The sequence below is a fragment of the Malania oleifera genome, chromosome 2 (assembly GCF_029873635.1).
Source record: "Malania oleifera isolate guangnan ecotype guangnan chromosome 2, ASM2987363v1, whole genome shotgun sequence".
NCBI lineage: Eukaryota > Viridiplantae > Streptophyta > Magnoliopsida > Santalales > Ximeniaceae > Malania > Malania oleifera.
Genome location: NC_080418.1, coordinates 106,221,689 through 106,240,427, shown reverse-complemented (window position 1 = coordinate 106,240,427; position 18,739 = coordinate 106,221,689).

The window sequence follows — 18,739 nt, the reverse complement described above, 5'->3', positions numbered from 1 at the left end:
GAAGTACCAGTGCAGGTATTGGACCGAAAGGTGCAGCAGTTATGGACTAAGGAAATACCTCTCGTGAAGGTATTATGGCGTAACCATGTGGAGGAAGCTTCATGAGAATTAGAGTCTGAAATACGCCAGAAGTACCCGCAGTTATTTGAAAGTACATAGGTATATAGTAGCGTAGATGGTATAGATAAATGGGTATGATCTTCGGGAGAGTTTGTATGTGTATGTAATCTTCCGATGTATCTTCTTGTAACCATAGTATTCCTTTGCCATATGTGAGGGTATGTAATGAATTTGGGCTGAAGTCGCTTTGTAGGTGACTGTAGACTCTTTTGTAGAGCAGAATTATAAGAAGAGATTATGTTGGGCAATGGTTAGTAAATTTCGAGGACAAAATTCTCAAAAGAAGGAAAGATTGTAGAGACCCAAACCTGTAATAAGCTGGGTTCATCGATGAAGGAGTCACGTTCATCGACGAAGTCCTTCAGAGCCTCATCGACAAAATTTAGAGCCTCGTCGACGAGCAAATACCAAGCGAGTCAGAGAAATATTCGGAATTGGGCTTGGCGACGAAGGAATGGCTTCGTCGATGAGCTGTGTGGCGAATTCGTTCATGAAGACGCTGCCTCGTCGACGAGTTTGACTCGATCAAAGGCTCTATAAATATCCATTTTGGTTGCTTAGAAACTAAGTTTCCCCCAAAGCTCTCTCTCTCTCTCTAAACCAGCGAAGATCCTCTCTCTTTCTCTCAGATTCTTCGCCGTTCGACGTTCGTTTCTAAAATTGAAAGTTCCTATGGGGATCAGAGGAGGAAGTTCTACAACTTTAGTGGATTGAATCGTTGTTTTGAAGATTTTTGGGTTTTCCCAAAAATTGAGGTAAGGATCTAATTTCAATTTTGATTGAATATTTGGATAGTAATTGAAATTATAGTAAGGTTAAGTTCCGTGATTTTTAGGTTTCGAGGATTCCAAGTTATCGGTTTGGACTGTTTCCGTACGTAGTTTCGTTTCGAGTTTAAGGAAAGGGGAATTTGGTTACAACAACATTTTTGAAAAATTGAACCGCTAAAAAGTTAGGTTATGCTTATATGTATGATTTGACTACTTATTTATTAAATTCTACTAAGTAGAAATGCCGATTTTTACGATTTTACGATTTTTGGTAAAAACGAGGATTTTGGCGTATGATCTCCAAATTTTACGAAAATCACTTCTTTGCATTTATACTATAGTAAGAGATGCGTGAATCCTTTACTTTTTCATTTAAATGATGTTTACTAGATTTTTATCATTTAGCAGATTTTTAGACTAAACTCGTGTCTCCGCAAAGTATGGTTTAACCAATGTACTCCCTTTCGGTTTCCACAATCCCAAATCAAAAATTAAACCTTAAGTTTATTTAACTTCCAAATTACATAGTTTGTATGATTACCAATTAAACCATCCACGCAATTTAAATTTGCTGAAAATAAAGAGTAAGGGAAAGAAAGAATGAGATTGGGATTTTTACGAGGTTTGGCTTATACCCAGCCTATGTTCCCGCCTTTGACAAACCACCAAAGGATTACTAAATTCAGTTTCTTTGCCGGGCGGAACAAGACCGGTTATAACACTCCTTCAGTAGGCTAGAGCCCGCCTCTCTAAGAAATATCCCCTTGCTTAGCCAATGATCCAACAATCCTTGGAATCATCAATCTACAAAATACAAGTCAAGTAGATGTACAAAGAATTGCTCCTCAAAGAGCTGATTAGTACAGATAAAAACTATATACTTCAATAAAATTCACAATACGAAATTCAAATTGAAGCTCTAGGAATTTTTCACCATTATGATTCTTTCAATGAATGAAAAAATTGATAGTTGAAGCACAATATCAGTGAGATAATCATCAAGACTTTTGTAGACTTTGTGCATGATGTAAGCAATAGAGAGCTTTTAGAATTTCAGAATTCTTGAGAGAAATTTGATTGCTGAATTGAATTCTTGGTGTTCAAATCAATGTAACTTGAGGGTATTTATAGATGTATAAAGGTATCTAGCTTGTTCCCCAAGTTTACTTGGAGTAGGTTCCAAGTTTTATATTAATTTGGGCTTCAAGTAATTGAAATTTCAAAAATATATCCGTTGAGTATTTTAAAATGTGCCGCGAGCCAGACGACTGTGTGGTCTCTGGTAGTCGTCTATCCATGCATTTCAAGAATAAATTTTACAAACAGTAAGGTGGCAGTTGTCTGTCATAGGGGAGACAATCGTTTGTCACTGAACAACCAAGTCTTTTAAAACAAACAGAAGGGTGTCAGTTGACTAACAAAACACACCCAGTCGTCTCAGTTGTCACTAACAGTCATCTGTCATGTACTTGACAGTCGTCTGTCATGTTTCTATCTACTTAATAAAAAATCTTTAATATGGCAGATGACTGTCCAATGGCAATCAGTCGCCTGTCAACCAGTTTTTCTTAGTTTAAAACATTTTTTATCTCTCTTTTCATTGCTTAATTTATCTTGGAATATTAACTTGTTTAACTTTGAAAAATATGTTCCAACACTTAAACTAATGTTTCTAAGTCTCTTTGCCTAATGAGCTTCAAAATGAAAAATCATATTTTAAGTACTTACAAAGCTTGTCCTAAATACTCATTTGATTCTTCTTTGCTTTAAGTTCTCTTTATTGCTGAGCTTCAATGATCCTGAATTTGATGTGAGCTTTCAATTTTTTATCTCTCTTGATCTTTCATCACTAATTTAGACTTTGAGCTTCATTGATCTTTGAGCTTTCCATGTTAATCACTTAAGCTTTTATTTTTGTAGCTTTTTCTTTGATATCAATGCTCTCATGATCTTCAAGTTTTAATTCATGCCTCAAGCTTGATATAATCATCCTTATTTGAAGTACAAGCTTTCATGAATTCTTTAACCTTGCATTCATCATTAAGTCCTGAAAATATATCACTTAACAAAGCATGTTAAGTTCTACTTGTTTGTTAGCATCAAAATAGGATATTAAGAGATATTAAGCCTTGTAAGGCCAACAGACTTGTCGATGAGGTGTTGTGGCTCATCGACGAAGCTATGTGATCAGAGACCTATAAATAACCGAAAATGACATTTCAGCGAGGAAAATCAAAATCTCTTGGCTCTCTCTCTCTCCAGTTCAGTTCTCCCCCCTTTCTCTAGATTATTCTTGCCTCATTTCTCCCCGTTTCTATGATCAAAAGCTGCCACGTTGATCCTTGGGTGATTTTCTACAAGTCTGCTAGAATGGATTGTTGATTAAGGCAACGTAGGCACCATCCCAAAATTAGGGTAAGTAGATTATTTTGGTATTTCCAGTATTATCAGGTTTATCTAAGCCCAGATTTTGTATTGTATGATAATATACTGGTGTTTTGTGGAGTAAAATTAGGGTGTTATAATTTTCGGATTAGAGTGTTTTTGGGACCCTACAGGCATGGGTTGAGGACCCCAGTAGATATTTTTCTAGGAGCCCAGACAAATTATAATTTAGAAAATTATGAGTAGGCAGATTCAAGAAATATGAGTGTGATGATTTTCTGGGAACTTCAGTGTTTTTACAGGGAAATTTGTACATATGTAATTGCAAGATTTTGAGGTTGGTATGCCGAGGGTGTGATGGTTGAATTGGAGGCTTGCCTCCTAGTCAAATAGGTAAGGGAAATATGTTATGCTAGTAATTTTATGAATTTGATCAGTAAATTATATATGTTTCAGGAAAAATTAATCAGATTATAAATTACTTTCATTATCGGTAAATACAGATTTCAGTACAGGGGTTTTCATTTATTTAGTTGCGTGGCATGAGTTAATATTAGATCAGTACAAAGTTTTTACAGTTTTCAGAATACCATGATTTACAGTATATGTACAGAAACCTATCTTTTACAGCATTTTCAGAATACCATGATATATAGATTTTAGAACCATAACATTCAGTTATTTTAGTTAATCAAATATTTCAGTTATTCAGATAATTCAGTTATTCATATATCTCAGATATTCAGCTATTACAATTTATTCAGTTATTGCAGTTTATTCAAATCAGTTTATATAACGTTATGGTTATTTCAGTTGTATCAGAATCATGGTAAAATAGTAAGATAATTATATATATATATATATATATATATATATATATATATATATATAAAAGTATTATACAATATCAAACCCTGTGGATCAGATTGATATCAGTTTTCAGAGCACGGTAGCGTTGCTATTTCAGTTCAGAGTGCAACCACATAGTCGATCGTGCCTCTTTTGTGGACTGGCTCCCCGTCAATTAGGGTTGAGGTGGCCGATCTGACTATCGGAGTTCAGTTGACTTATCCTGGTCAGCCAACCAGTGTTAAGTCCCGCCTACAGGCCACACAACCTTGTCATGAGGGGTTAATTCATGACTTTCAGTTATCCATCTAGGGAAGCTTTCTCAATTATCATTACTATATATCTAGATTTACAGAAATAGCAGTCATACCTATAGATATTAAAAGTATGTTTGAATAGAATATTCAGAAACAGTTTATGTTAAGTAACATAGGTGTGAGTTATATGGTGTATTATTTATATGTGTTTTCTCAGACTCTATTGTTTATAGCATATAGTACTTTTAAATCAAAGGTTACAGTTATACAACTCATTTGTCACACACTAATAATACCATATTTCTTCTTACTGAGCATTGTTTCATCCCAGTGACTTAACATTTTTCACGTGATCAAGTTAGACAAGCAGATTAGGCTCACAGGTAGAGGGGTCGTCTGCACTACCCTGCCTGTAGGGTAAGTGTTGCCAGAGTGTTGTATTTTTGTGTAGCATTCAGGAGTTTTGGGTAGTAGATGCTAGGATGATGAGTAATTATGTATGTATAATTTGGGAAAATACTGGATTCTAGTATTGTAAATATGGATGTATGACTTTGTGTTTTCCGCTGCATAGGTACGTTATTCTGTAAACAGGAATTTCCTCAGTGCCCACCTAGGGCCTGAGATGTTATAGTAGACATTATTAGGGGTATCAGAGTATTTTATTTCGTAATATATTATAAAAAAAATGGTAAGAATTTTTGGGTCGTTACATATATGATTAAAAGTTCAAAAAATGCATGTTTTTTTCAAAAATTGCATACAGATGGTCGACTAGCTCGCAAGTGCAATCGACGGCCACCTCCTCATTTGAAAAAGTAGCTATTAGGCTGTCAAATGGTCTACCGGCCCTCTGCAAACAATCAACCGCTAGGTCCCAAGAGTGAATACTTTTACATTTTCTTTTATTTATGTTTTTTTTTTTTTTCATTATTTCATGTCTTTTTGAGTCTAAACACTCTTTGGAATGATTGGACGAGTTTGTATGTTGAATTACTAAATGTCTTCATGGTTTTTCCATAAAAACCCATGTTTTTCCTTCTCAATGTGATTTCAAAAATTTTTAACGTTTTTGCAAAATTTCACATTAAATTTTGGAGTCATACATCCATGATGCAACTTTTGAATATTTTTCAAAACATTTTAAATCAGTTTTCAAGGTGGGTTTGTGATTCTTTCACCAAAAATCCACATTTTTAAGTTTAAAAAAGCAACAAACATTTTTCAAAAATCACCCATAAAGTGGCTTAAGGGTGAAAAAATGAGTTTTTTTGTTAAGTTAAACTTGATTTTAATCTTTGTTTACAATGTTTTCATTGAAAAATCAAAGTTTTTTAACCAAAAACAGAGGTTTTTAAAGAAAAACAAAGGTTTTCCAACACAAACATCAAGTGATTTCAAGGGATTTGAAGTAGTTTTTAAGGAATGTTCAAATCTTATCAAAATGTTTTCTAGTTCTTATTTTTGAAAATATTTTGACGAACTATAAGTGGCTTAATTCTTCCATGGAGGATATGTAGGTAATCTACTTTAGTAATAGACTTGGTCATAACTTTTAAAACTAAGTCACTTCTTTCTTTTTCTTCTCTCCTTATTTTACTTTTTGTGTGCATGTTTGAGGTTTTTGAAAAGGCACAAAAGTAGTAGAGTTTTCATGGGGTAAAGGTTTGTATATAAATTCTATGAAAACCTTTTCAAAAGAGATTAAGAGCCAGATGTTTGATTTGTAAAATCAAATAAAACAGGAAGAATGCAGCAACCAATCGACTAGCATATGCTGCAAGTGAATTTTTCCTCAATTTTTAATATTTTTTTTTTTAATGTAAACTTCAAAATAAGAGATACACATACTCACATAAGGTAAGAGCAGTTATCATTCTTAGAATGGGTGTTTTAGAGTGATGGGTCTTTTAAACCTCATTCAAAAAAGATTTAAAAGTTTAACTTCCCTGTTCACTTTAGTACTCATGATCAAATCTCTTTTAAAAAAAGGTTTTGACTTTATTTTATTTTTCAAAAACTAAAATGAAGTGATGACTCCGTTTATAAACAAAAAAGGTAACTAAGGCATACAACTTAGTTCATGTAACTTTCATGTGTTAGATAAGATTTGCTTCTCCTAAATATTTTGTATCAAAATTCTACTAATTAAAATTTTAATAGAATTAACTATATTCATACCAATACCAAAAATTGATGAATCAAAAACATACGAATGCATTCTATAAAACATTTGACACATTCTATGATTTATAACATAAATATTTATGTCTACTATTTGTTTTAAAACTGCTAAAGTCAAACTTTGATCAAGCTGATGGTGTCATTTTTTGGTGCTTCCTTTAAATCATACATTTATTTTTGTAATTAACATAGTTTTTTTTTCCCAAATTCAGTAAAACCTATAAGTTGATCATATAAATTTCTTCTTTTAAATTTAGATTTGGAAAAGAATTTATACATCCATTTGGTGAATAATAAAATCGTGTATTGACTACTATAACAATAATAAGTTTAATAGAAATGACTTTACTTACAAAAAAGAAAATATCAAAGCAGTGAATATTTTCATTTTGTTTAAGACGTTTTGATACTAATCTATATATATATTGAACCATTTAGCTTTAATTCCTTTTTTAGAATTCATTTACGGTCAACAATTTTAGAACTAGAAGGTAAACTTACTTGTTTCCAAGTTCCACTTAAATATGAGTGATTCCATTGCATCGATTTAGAAAATAGAATTAGGTAAGGATAAAGTTTCTATTATAGTAGTAGGATCACCTTGTACATTATAAATGTGTTTAATTTTATTTATTAGTAACATACTTAGTAACAAGGGATTATCCCTCAAGAACAATGTCAAAATGTGGAAAAGAGTTTTGAAGGGGGGGAGAGGACAAGAACCACTATCCACTTCTTGTTGAAACTTAAAAAAATAAAAAAAATAAAAATGGAAACATGTGTAGTTATTATGATTTATTAATTAGTTTTAGTTTAAAATGTTGGGATATTTCTTCACTTGCTGCGAGTGGATTCATTACTTCTTTCTTGGGTCAAGGGTGGAACAGCACTTTTGTGTGTGGCTCAAAAATAAAAATTAAAAATTAAAAATTAAAAAATTAAATGCCATAAAAATTGTAAGTCAATCATGTGCTTAGAAATTTCTTATCAATTAAGGACCAAGAAATTTTTTTATTATTGAAAAATGAAATATTAATTATTGATCAACGCTAAAATAAATAATTGAAATCTAATTAAATAGTAATAATGTCTTTATTTATCATTTTATTTTTTTAAAAGAACACTTGAGATGAAATTTAACCACACTAATTTCAACAACAATAACATTAGCAAAGAGTAACAAGAACAACAACAAACAATAATCACCAACAAAAATAACCACCACTAATTGTAAAGTTCAATAAAATCATGCTCAATGATACATAAAAATATTTACAATTTAACAGCATTGAAGGTGTCATAGGCCCACTATTTCACACCTTTGTGAAAGAACCGTGCGGCACTAGTTAAAACACTCTTATTTAACTAACCAACATGTCGTTTACGACAACTCATCCACGAAACACTTTCATTATCATTCAATCAAATATCAGCGGAAGCAATAAGTAATTATGAAAGCAATGGCAAGCAAGTAGTAAATATTGAAGCAATGTAATGCATTAACAACACCTCCGTTAACATTGTGTGTTTAGCGAGGGAGGCAAGTAGGCTAAACATGTTGACAATAGCTAGTGAGTTTTACAAGATTGGTGAACACTCACCCTCCTATGAAGAGCTTTACGTGCAATTCTCATCCTGACATTAGGAAATATCAAAGTAAGTGGGGAGTCATACTACCTTATTTGGCATATGGAGAAACTATTAGTAGAAAATAAACCTACACTAGTATTTACATGATGGAAACTCATCCCAAATGCATGAGACAAGCGATCATAGACAAACATAATGCCCAGAACAAGCTCGGCTTGTTACACTCCCCCACTTATGTTGTTGATGTCCTCGTAGACTTTGACGCTAGGTACACTTCAACTTTATCCACGAACGGTTGCATATCTATCGCAGAAATTTAGCTGATTTCTTCATCACCAAGGCCTTTTCACTTCACTAAGAACTCCCGCCGCTTCTTCCTTGAGGATATGAACTCTCCGTTTGCAAGGATATCTTCAACTTCATGTCTGTCGAGCTGCGCTGTCTTTAACTCTGCTCTGTTTGACTAACTTCTACTTGGATCATCAATGTCGGGGTTCAATGGCTTGAGGCAACTGGCGTGAAACACATAATACACTTTCATCCAAGTCATAAGGTCAATTCTATAAGAGTTCTTCCCTACTTTGGCCAAGATGGGGACTAATCCTTCATATTTGCGAATTAGTCTCCTATCTCGCCCTCGTAGTGACCTGATTTGTTCAGGATTGAGCTTAACAAGCACCAAGTCACCTATATTGAAGTGTTGCGGTCTTCTCCCCTGATCTGCCCACTTCCTTGTCCTCTTAGAAGCTTTCTTTATATAAGCTCAGGCAATCTCTACATTCTATCTCCATTCTCTTGTGAAGATGTACGCCTTAGGACTCTTTCCTCTGTACGACTCGTCCACTATGTGAGGTAACAGTGGCTTCTGGCCTATAACAAGCTCAAAAGGGCTCTTGTTGGTTGTTGAGCTCCTTTGGGCATTGAAACATAATTAATCCTCATCAAGTAGTTCCACCCAATTCTTCTGGTAGGTGTTGACGAAATGGTGCAAGTACTCTTCCAGTAGCCCATTGAATCTCTCTGTTTGTTCATTTGTCTGTCGATGGTAACTCAAAGAGATTTCAAGTTGTGAACCGATGATGCTGAAAAGTTTTGTGCAAAAGTTGCCAGTGAATCTTGAGTCTCGATCACTAACAACGTATTGGGGAACATCCCCAATATTTCACAACATTCATAAATAATAATTATGGCATATCCTCTGGCGCCGAACAGTAATTTGGTGTGGCTATGAACGTATGATACTTTGAAAACCTATCTATAAGCACCAGTATAGACCCTGCATCTCCCACTCTAGCAGGTTGGTAATGAAGTCTAGTGAGACACTTTCCCACAATTTGGATGGTACTAGTAGGGGCTTTAGAAGTCCTGCAATCTTCCTCCACTCCACCTTGTCTTGTTGGAAAATGAGACAAATTCAGGTATAACGAACATCTGCTTTAGTAGTTCTGTCATTGGAGACATTCTCCATGAATACCCCTCTATGAACTTCATGTATTACTTGGCAAGGCTAAGAAAGGAACGCAACTCCTTCATTGTCGTAAGGATCTTCCATTCCTGAATCACCCTTACCTTCTCCATATCCCTCTAGATATGACCTTACTCAATCACATGATCAAGGAATTTGATGCTCCGTTGAGCGAAAGAGCACTTCTCTTTATTTACATACAGAGTCAGCCTATCAAACACCTTCCGTAGATGCTCTTCATGTTTTCTCTAAAACAACATTGATGCTCTGAACGGTGCTTTGGAAGGGAGAACATATCCGGCTTCCAACAAATCATCAAGTTGTTTCCTCCCCTGTGCTATCTCTAGAGGAGTTAACTTGATCTCCTACTCCAAACCTTGTTGTGGAGGCAAGTTGTGAGGTAGCTTATCCGACATCACCTCCTTGTACTCATCCAACACCGCTTGGATGGTCGTAGGCACTAGTTCTTGGCCTACTTATTCATCTACCACCACCGTAGGTAGATATGTCTGTTCACCCTTTCTCAATCCCTTCTTGAGTTGCATGGCTGAAAGGGACTTCCCATCGTCTCCTTTCGTCGCAACAGCTTGCACCATGCAAGGGTGATCTCCAATCAGACATACAGAACTAGCAGAAGGCATCAACATTGCCTTTGTCCCCCTCAATAATTCTGTTAGCTTTGGTGCAATCCCAAAAGGGGGGTGAATTGATATTTAAAAAATTTTATCCCCTAGGTTAATCCACTAACAACAGTATTACACAAGCCTAAGGTCAATCTAGTGCATATAAATAAATCAATGTAAATATACAGCAGAATTTAAACTGTAATAAAAATTTAACCAAGCATGCACAATAAAGTAATAAAGGAGACGACACCAGAAATGTTATTGAGGTTCGACAAACTGCCTACGTCCCCACCTTGGCTAACAAGCACAAAGATTACCACTATAAGCTCACTTAACAAGTGGAGCGGCACCTAAACAATCAGGTCAATTAGCATAGGACTGACCTCAACCTTTACAACCATGTCAAATTAACACAGGACTGACCTCAACCTTTAACAATCAATCCTTACCGGACTGGATTACCGCCCCCTCAAGCCATGCCTAGAATACAACAGATTTCACAATAAAATTTGCGTACAACCAATATGCTTCCCAACTAAGCAAATTATGTACCAATGTAATCAATACACTACCGAATGATATGATAAAATAAGCTCACTATAGCCTTAGTGTCTACTCTCAAAGATTTGTGCAAATAATGCAATCAGTACGTGAGAATGTATATGATAGGATTTTTTGTGTCAAAATAATATTCTCAATCACTATGCAACAACAAAGATCACAAGTATACTTCAAGAATCTCAACAAATGTTTTTTCTGAAATTAAACCATAAGAGATATTCAAAAATGATTTGTAAAACTTTATTTGATCTTTGTATTAAAATGATAATTTCAATCAAAAGTTACAACAACAAAGATCACAAGCACTCAAACAAATATCTCAAAATATATATTTCTCAAAGATAAGCACAAGAAATATTTTGAAAATGATTTATAAAATATTTTTAGCAATCAAAATCCAATGTGAACTCCTTGATTATTGCAATGACAATGTAAAACCCAAAAGCTTAATGAAGTATTCCTAAGGAAGACTTATTAAAGCACAAGAAATATTTTGAAAATGATTTATAAAATATTTTTAGCAATCAAAATCCAATGTGAACTCCTTGATTATTGCAATGACAATGTAAAACCCAAAAGCTTAATGAAGTATTCCTAAGGAAGACTTATTAACAAAGTCTCCTAGGGAAACTTGAAGTTTTGCTCTCTAATAAAATAATCTCAATCAACAAAAGCAAGAGAGAGCTTAAGCCTATGTGAAGAACACTCAAGCACACTTACAAAGAGATTTAAGCAATAAAAGTGTATAAGAATGAGTGTAGGAGGCTTAAAAATGGAAGTAGGATTTTTTTAATTTCAAAGGATTTTTGCTAATTAAGATTGCTAATCATTGACTAATTTTTGCAAATGAGGGGGTATATATAGAATTCCCCAAAATTATAACCGTTCAGGAAATATTTGTCATTTTTGAAAAAGTTAAACTGAGGTTAATAAATTTAACTGCATTTTAACCTCGGTAATTCTCACCAACCCAAGAGCACCGGTCAACCGAACTTAAGGTTCAGTTGACCAAGTGGTTGGGTTCGATCGACTGGGAAAAATTTGAACTAGAAGGATGGTTAATCGGACATGCAGGGTTTAATAGCGATTTTCCAAATCCGGGTGGTTCGGTTGACCAGGTCAATTTGAACTACGTGGTTCGGTCAACCAAGGCGTTGCCCATATAATCTTGGTCAGTCGACCAAGTGGTCAACTTGTTGACCCAAAGAGGTTCGGCCGACCAAGGCTTGCCTATATATATCTGGTCGGTCGACCGAGCGGTCAACTTGTTGACCAAATGGGAGTTCGGTCAATCGAAGATCTCAGTGTAACTGAATTCGGTCGACCGAACATGTCATCCTTGGGCATTTCGGTCCTATTCCACTTATAATGTTGTCCCTATACATATCATGATTAATTTTAAGTCAATAGGGAACAGTTTCATGCATAATAGTGTCCTATGGCCAATCTAAGGTCTTTGAGAGCCGACCGAAAAATTTTGGCATCAGTCAACCGGTGTCCTATGGTCATTTGTTTTCCTATGGTCATTTGAGCTTATCTATCCTATCATGCATGTAATGCATTAATTATTACATACCATTGAGCTTTAATTATTATAGACCCGAATAACAACTTAATTAAACTACAATGAATAAATATTTTGGGTCCTTGTCTTCTTTAAGCCCATGTGCGTGCACCATATGATACTTCCGATTGGTCCTGCACACAAACTCATCAACCATTAAGTACCAAAGTATTTTTCATAATCAAAACGAGATATGACCTATAAGGTCAACAAAGTCCATTCCCAAAATGACTTGAAATTCATCCAATGACACCGCTATGAAATTTGCATGACCTTCCCACTTTCCAAACTTCACCGTCACTTGCTTGGCTACTCCCAGAGTAGGTTGGGCCGCAGAATTCACTGCTTTTATGTGTCCTGTATCCTTCTCCAAGGATAAGTTGAGTCTCCATGCTTCTGATTGTGAAACAAAATTATGAGTAGTCTGATATTCACCATAGTGCGGGTACTCTTTCCATTGATCCTCAAGTCCACAAACATCAGTCCTTTTGCTTATATAACTTTTGGTGCTTTTGCATGCTTTTCCAATGCACTCACCTGTCGTATTGCACCCACCCTCGAGGTATCCTCCTTTTCCCTATCGCTTTCCACCACTTGTTCCAAAGTGGGAGCTTGTAAGGCATTAAGTAATCCCTTGTGTGGGCACTTAATAACTCTGTGAGGGCCTCGACACAAGTAACACTAAATTTTACTCTTCCCATTGGGTGTGTTGAACCCTTGAGACAATGGATCTTCCTTTGAAGTTAATTTCTTATAGTCAGCTCCACCAATTTTGGGTTTTCCCTTGTTGAAAGACTTTCCACTATTTCCCCCTCTGCCAAACTATTTAAACGAAGCGGTGTTATCACCAGCGTAGTCAGTCAAACATTCTGCGACAACTTGTGCGGTAGACAAGTCTTGAACTCTTTGTTTATGAAGTTCAGTTCTTACCCACGGTTTCAACCCCTCAAGAAAATAAAATAGCTTATCCTTTTTTAGACATGTCCTCGATATCCAACATCAAAGAAAAAAATTGTTTCCCATATTCCCTAATTGACCCAGTATGCTTGAGGTCTCTCAGTTTTTTCCTAGAATTATGCTCAACATTCTCAAGAAAGAATTGGGCCTTCAGCTCTCTCTTCAAGTCTGCCCAATTATTCACTACAGAATGTCCATTTTCAATTTCATTATACTTCGTACGCCACCACAGTTTGGCGTCACCAGTTAAGTACATAGTCGCAGTATCTACTTTCATCTGTTATAAGGTCGTCCTCATAGTGAGAAAGTACCGCACCATATCAAACGAGAAGTTCTCCAACTCCTTAGCATCACGGGAACCCCCATACGTCCTGGGTTCTGGTACCTTGGTCTTGCTAAACCCCGAAGTGTTAGAGTTTCCCATAGCAAGAACCATTAAATTCATCTTTGCATCCAAATCAGCTATCCGAGATTGCAAAGTCTCCACAGTATGGTGAAAGTCCTCTGACATTTCACATATTATACTTAATTGATGCTTTTTCGATTCCATCACTTCATCAACAAGTCCCCTCAATTGGGCCATCTCCGTGGCCACATTGTTGGCTGTTGTCTTAGCCCGTGCTTCTAGCACAATGATTCTCTTAGCATTGGTTGGTGCCATGGTCATTTACCAAAGTTTTCCCATTCCCACAATGAAGGTAACTGAATTCATGTAGCAACTAACCGAACTCTGATACCAGGTGTCACGGACCGACTATTTTACACCTTTGTGAACGAATTGTGCGATGCTAGCTAAAGCACTCTTGCTTAACAAGCCAGCTTGTCGTTTACCATAGTTCATTCACTAAACACTTTCATTAACATTCAATCCAATATCAACTAAAGCAGTAAGCAATTATGAAAGCAGTGACAAGCAAACAGTAAACATTGAAACAACTTAATTCATTAACAACACCTCCGTTAACATTGTGTGTTTAGCGAGGGAGGAAATTAGGCAAAATACGTTGACAATAGCTAGTGAGTTTTACAAGATTGATGAACATTCACCCTCCCCTAAAGAGCTTTACATGCAATTCTCATCCTGACTTTAAGAAACATCAAAGTGACCAAAGAAGCATACTGCCTTATTTGGCATAGAAAGAAACTACTAATAGAAAATAAACCTACACTAGTATTTACATGATGGAAACCCATCTCAAACGCATGAGACAAGCTGTCACGGGTAAGTATTGTGCCCTAAACAAGCTCGACTCATGACGGGTCATTGACTTTGATTTGTATTTATAAGAACTCTTACCTTTAGCTCTTCCAAAAACGAACTTTTCAAAATTATTGTTGCACTGGAAGTACACTAATCATGAAAATCAAAAAACACTCTCCATGATACAATAGTCCTTTTCGATGAACCATACTTGTACATGTTATTTATATTCATTGAATTTCTTGCACAAAAGTTGAATTTCTCCCATGAGATAATCTCATTTTCCTTAAGAGTCTATTTGGATCAAGGATTTTGGTTGGAAGAGGAAAGGAAATGAGAAGAAAACTCATTTTACATTATTTTTTTATCTTTATACCAAATACTACTAAAAATAAAAATTAGTATAATATGATTAAAATTTAAGAAAAATTAAACCTTAATGGTGTATAAAACCAAATTTGTATTCTCTGATTTGATATATTTTTTATTTTCTTTTTCAAATCCCTTCATAACCAAACGTAAGAAATTAGATTCCTTTAAATTTTTCTTTCCTCCCCCTCATATTTTTCAAGTTCCAAATATGACCTTAATGAATCAACCACACCTCTTTGACCTGTAACAACCTATAGCATCTTATATTCCAAGAGCTGTCAATAAATTTTCTAAATATTAAATTTGACCTTTTAAATGTGTTACCACAACATTTATAAAATTATTTATGCAACCTCCCCCTTTTTAAGAACCACATCTCATTAACATCAAAACACACAATTTGTTCATAGAACATGTTTTAAATGAAGCATATGAGGGCAATCAATTTCTAAGGCCCCATTTATTCGTGAAAAACATTTTTCATTCTCAATTTCTAGTCTTTCAAAAAATTATAACTCATTTTTTAGTTTTCCAATGCTCATATTAAAAATATAAAATGCAAACAATTCTTTATTTATATTTTTAGACATCAAAATAATTATTAACAAAGACACTTTAGTCTTTCAAAAATTATATAAAGTAGTATTTAAAATCATAGATTTTGGGCTTTCATTTAAATATGTATAGACTTGAAAGAAATTCAATGTGATTTTAGATTAAGTTCAACAATCCAAATTTCATGCTCCCAAACACATAATAAGAAATTAGGAATTTAGAAAATAATGTATTTTTCAATGTTTCTATTAAAAATATTAAAAAATAGTGACATTTTTTATAATTATTTGAAAAAAAAATTAGAAACAAAAACTCAAATAGATTCAGGAAGCAAATATTGCAAAAAAAAATTACTAGTTTCTACATAAATGTTGTAAAACTGATAAATTGACTAACCCTTTTTGTAATTATTCCCATAAACAAATATAACAAACGCTAGAATAAAATGTTACTACATTTTTCACTCCGAGCTTCTTTTTAGTTTATAACAATTAAACCCCAAATTACTTGTCAAATTAAATTAGATGAATACTTATAGAAAGAAATTTTGATAACTAATGCTTTAAAAAAAATAATAATAATAATGAATTCACTCCCATTGTAGCTAAAATGGTCAAGATCAAAAGACGTCAAGGAAAAAAAAATGTTTCAACATTTTGGACTAGACATGGTGATTAGAATTATATTACAACAAACGAATACAATGAATAACTGTGAAGCGGATAGGTACAATATTATCATCTCAATTGACAAGATGTCTCTTAGGTGAATGCTAGAAGGGATACAATGAAGAAACGCGATGAAAGAACATTTGGAATCACAAATAGGTAAAATATTTGAATGGCATGTAAAAAAAGTTGGATAAGATGACTAGAGTTATATTATATTAGACATGAACGGGATCGGTGAAGGGATGCATTGAGAGCGAAACAAGTAGGTGTAATGTTATAGGCAGCCAAACGACAAACTGCCACTTTGAACATGAAAACAATGATAGGGATCATCAACTCAATTCAGAATTTGTAATTCACCAATCACAAAATACCATGTTAGCATATAAACGTACAACAAAGAACGTTTGTTTTAGCATGGGATCTCAATGGTTCGGATGTCACACTACTTTAAAGGTCCAAACAATGGCATAACCCTATGATTGGTACGTTATAGATCCTGTGAAAGTTCCTCCTATGTATTTGCAAAAGTAATAAGTAGGACAATGTTTTATCTAGCTAGAATTGTTACATCAAATTAAAATGGGTTGGCCAATTGTCTTTTTAGTCGATATAAAAATATCAAACAAATCTACTTATCATTTCAAATCAAAAGAATAATCCATAGAAAGCAATTTTGATAACTAACGATTTAAAAATAAATTATAAATCCATTGCTATTTATGCAGCTAAAATAGTTAAGATCAGAAAGAAATCAAGAAAAAAATAATCTTAGGACATTTTGGACTAGACATTATGATTAGAATTGTAATTATCAAACGAATGCGATGAATGAATGCAAAATGAATAGGTACAATATTATCATCTCAACTAATGCCTCTTTAGCAAATGTTAGAAGGAATACAATAAAGGAATGAGATGAAAGAATGTTAGGAATCAGGGTAGGTAAATAGTTGAATGTCATGTAAAAATACATATTAGATAAGATAGGTAGAATTATATTTATTAGACATGAATGGGATCAATGAAAGGATGCAATGAGAGAGAATTAAATAGGTATTATGTTAATTGGCAGCCAAACGATAAACGGCCACTTTGAACATGAACATGATACTGGTAGGGGTGCAGGATTTGTAATTCACTAATAACTAAAAAACCATGTTTATACTTAAACCCACAAAAATATAATATAATATACTTTAGCATGAATCTCAATGGTTCGGGCATCACACCACTTTTAATGGGACAAACATTGACAAAATCCTGTGATTGGTAGGTTACAGATTCCGTGATAGCTCGTCCTATATATTTGTAAGAACAATCAGTAGAACAATGTTGAATCTAGTTTGTAGGACTACAATGGAAGAATGTAACAATAGGTATGGTGTTTAAACTCTGTAAATACATGTCTATTATTTGTTCTTTCAATAGTAGTATAGATTAGTTAGTAGTTAGAAGGCCAAACACAAATACAAATCATAAATAGTACAGAAAATAAACACATGCCTCACTATTTATCCAAACATCTAAAACCCTATATGCACTTAAAACAATTTACAGAATGAAACCCTAAAATAACTAATCTGTATGAGAATATTTATCGGCAAATGATCAAGCATTAGATCGGATTAATGATAACCTATAAATAGCGTTAAACTGATTAATCCACCAGAGAATAAGACCAAACTTTCCAGCACAATGGATCTAGAGAACAAAACTACCAAGAATCGATGAAAACCATTGCAAAAGAACAATTCAATTGAATTAAAGTGAAAACCTGGTTATAAGGAAATTACTACAAAAAATAACTGCCAAAAAGACAATTGCGCAAATCAACTCGTTACAAAGATTAAACAATTAGAATAAATGAGTCTTTAACAACAAAAAAACCAAGCTTAAAGTTTCACTAGTTAGAGTCACTCATTTATTCTTTTTGCCTAATTTACATTATTATAGATAATTTTTTTCAACATTTTAAGTCCCTTAAATCCTTATTACCTTATTTCAAGTTATTTGCATCTACCTCTACAATTTCTACTGCTACTCTGCTCTACTTGCACTACTTAGCATACGCGCCCAAACCATTAAAAATGTGTTCATTCATTAATTTATTTTTTTGGACTATACCACTTATCCACCTTAGCAATTTCATTTCAACAACTTTTACTTTTTGAATATATTATTTCTCAATTATCTAAATATTCTAGTTCATATAACATAGTTGGTCTTACCGCCATCATATAAATTTTTCTTATTAATTTTAAAGACATTCTAGGACCACACAACACACATTTGAAATATTTTTCCATTTTACTCACCCTGCTTTAACTTTCTATATAACATCTTAGATTTCTCCTTCAGCTTATATAATAAATTTAAGATATCAAAAACTAATGGTATTCTTAATTTCTTGACCATCAAGTTATTAATTTTTCCAATTTTCCTCCTACCAGTGAAATACCTTATTTCTACTTTTCCTGCTAGCTCTAGATTATAAACCTCATCTCTATGAACAGTCCGAGTACTCTGAATTGTTGCCCAAATAGTAATGATGAGACCGTATGCATTTGCTTGGAGATGAAGGTAAAGAGGCTGAAGTAAAAGTACCCAGG